Genomic DNA, 3,419 nt, shown 5'->3' on the forward strand with positions numbered 1-3,419 from the left:
AATAATCAGGCCGAAAATAAGAGGTTGATTTATCATTTAGGTATTATGATTGATTGGAAGAATGTATTCTGAACAGACAAAGCTACTGTCGCAGGTGACTTAAACGTGGTCCAAGACAAATGGCAAGACGGAGTTCTTGCTCAATTCAGCACTCTCTCTTAATCCCTTGATAATCGATTTTTCTAAATCCCTTGTTCTTGATATATGGCGCAAATTTAATCCAGGAAAAAAAATACACGGAGTAACACAGGACGGACTCGGTGCTCTAGATTAGAGTTTGGTTAATAAGCAATTTAGTCAAACTCTCATCTGACTATCTGTCCTTCTTCCCTTACTGACCATTGCGTTATCACTCTCCGTTTCGACCAATGACAGTTCACCACAACCTAGGATATTCCACTGGAAATTCAACAGTAATTTATCGAAAAGCAATTCTTTTTGTAACAGGATCTCGTCCTTGATCAGTGCGGTCAAATTACATGGTGACTTATCCCCTATGAATAAATGGGAGTGGTTCAAATACAATGTTCGGAAAGTTGGTATTCAGGAAGGTAAAAAAAAAAGGCCTACTTAAGAAAACTATTACACATTATATATATATATATATATATATATATATATATATATATATATAAATGACCAGTTTAGCCAAATTTATCCGAATGATGAGAATAATCTTGAACTCCTTCAAAAAGTTGAAATTAGATGACCCTTAAACAGAAAAGGCAAAAGGTGCATTCATATGCTCAAGAGCAAGATGGGTCGAGGACGGTGAAAATAATTTTTTAATTTGGAAAAAAACAGACAGGCCAAAAAAAAGTTAAACAAACTTAATTATTTGAGTGAAGAGCAGAATACGATTATCACATTTACATTTTATACGACTCTTTATAGTTCTAAGTACTCCAAGCAAGAGGTTGGTTTTTTTCCTGCGTTTGCTAAAAGCCTGGATTCCTAAAATAGATGAGGATTTTAAAGGTCTAACAGAAGCTGAAATTTCTACAACAGAGTTGGACACTGCCATTTCACAGATGTCTATTGGAAAGTCTCCGGGCCCAGATGGCCTCACAACAGAACTTTACCAACACTTTTGTCCTGAAGTTAGAGATCTTATTTATGATGCTTTGAAAGGGTATATAGATAATTCTATTTTGTCACCAACTGTGAAACAAAGCATAATCACGCTTATACCAAAACCAAACAAAGACAGGGTATCTTTGAACAATTGGAGGCCCATTACACTTTGTGTAGATTTAGCATGTTTACGCCAATAGACTTAAGAAAGGTCAAAGTAGGCCAACTGATGAAACAGTCCGCATTTATCAAAAGGTAGACATTCACAATCATACTAGATTAGTTTTAGATTTGCTTTGATCCTACATGATAGTTTAATTTTATTCTTAGATTTTTTTAAAGCTTTTGATACTATGGAACACCCCTTGTTTAAAGCCTTGGTTTCGGTACCAACTTTTGCAATGGTATTCAAATGCTCTACAATGACAAACAGTAGTGTATCTCTCAGCCATGGTTCTTCAGTGAGGTTCGCTGTTAAACGGGGAATAGACAGGGGTGTCCGATTACTCCCTTATTTATTTTAGCTGCAGAATTGATTGCGATACTTTAACACAGGGGTGGGCAATCTTATCCAGAAAGGGCCGGTGTGGGTGCTCGTCTTTGTTCCAACCAAGCAGTTACACACCTGTGTCTCCTAATCAAGTTCCTCAGCAAAGCCTCTCCTGGTTGATTAGTGGGAGCAGGTGTGCAACTGCTTGGTTGGAACAAAAACGTGCACCCACACCGGCCCTTTCTGGATAAGACTGCCCACCCCTGCTTTAAAAATGCCTCAGACATCCAAGGTATTGAAATACTGGGGAAAGAATTCATAGTCAATTTGCAGACAATACAGCACTTTTTCTAAAAAAGAACAAAAGATATGGTATCAAAAGCAAAACCTGCACCCACACCAGCCCTGTCTGGATAAGATTGCCCACCCCTGCTTTAAAAACGCCTCAGACATCCAAAGGTATTGAAATACTGGGGAAAGAATTCATAATCAGTTTGCAGACAATACAGCACTTTTTCTAAAAAAGAACAAAGATGTGGTTTCAAAAGTAACTGACAAAATAAGTATTTTCTCTAAAGCATCTGGTCTGACCTTAAACCTTAGGAAATTTGAACTTTTGGCTGTTCATAGCTGTGATCTAGCCATTATCCCAGTTAAAGATTAGGTAAAATACATTGGTTTAGTAATAACAAAAAACTTGCAGAACAGAGAAGTATTGAATGTTATTGCCAGAGTGAAAGCCATTCAAAAATCTTTAAATCATTGGCCTACACGAGACTTACCTGTCAAGGCAAGAGCAAGGAGGACCCAAATGCAGACAGCAAGGACAGGCTGGGCTTGAACAAAGCTCTAATAAGACAAAAACTATAAACAGCAGGAACAGACGGGCAGGTAGACAGCGGGAAGAACTCACAACATGACGTGCCGCATCTGGCGACCAAGAGTGTCTGTGAGTGTCTCTGTCAGTGTGTAAGTATGGGAGGATCAGTGAATGTCTCTTTGAGTGTGTGAGACGATCCAACAGAGAGCCCGCGAAACCACGGGGCATATATGTATGTCACAGCCTCTCGCCCTTGACATCAAAGCGTTCGCTGTCACAGCCCCTCGCCCTTGACATCAAAGCGTTCGCCCCTGACACCTGCTGACCCCCCCCCCCCGTCACAGCCTCTCTCCCTTGACTTCAAAGCAATCAGCCTCTCGCCCTTGACATCAAAGCGTTCGCCCCTGACACCAGCTGGCCATCAAAGCAGTCAGCCGCTCTCCCTTGACATCAACGCGATCATCACTCTTAAAAAGCATCCACTGTGGTCCAGTCTTTGCTGGAACATCGCCTTTCATGGACTTCTGCCTGCCTGCCTGCCTACCTGCCACTGAGCCGACTCCTGCTCTACCCCTGAGATCGGTTACTTCAATAAAGACTTGATTCTTCCCTTACCTGGTTGTCCCGTCTGCTTTTGGGTTCTTTCCTGATACGTGACAGTACGTTCCAGCCACTATGGACCCAGCAGACCATTCCACCACAGACCTGGCCACGGTCTGCCAGGCTGTAGCCAACCAGGAATCGGTCCTCGGCCAGCACAGCCAAGTGCTACAGGGGATGGCTGACGCCCTCCGTGGGCTCAGTATTGTATTTTTAAATCACGTCAGGACACAGCGCTGTCGCTCGACACAACCTCTCCGTGGCATTCTTTATTTAGACTGACACAGCATCAAAGGCAGACCCGATCAAACAACCCAGAGCCCGCAGGCATCACCAATCGATCCCAGCACAATAGAACAGCACCAAATCAAATGCAGCACTGTCGATGTGTGCAGACATAACATCCCCCCCCCCCCGCGGCAGGATTTCAAACAT

Source organism: Lampris incognitus, chromosome 10 (assembly GCF_029633865.1).
Source record: "Lampris incognitus isolate fLamInc1 chromosome 10, fLamInc1.hap2, whole genome shotgun sequence".
Classification (NCBI taxonomy): domain Eukaryota; kingdom Metazoa; phylum Chordata; class Actinopteri; order Lampriformes; family Lampridae; genus Lampris; species Lampris incognitus.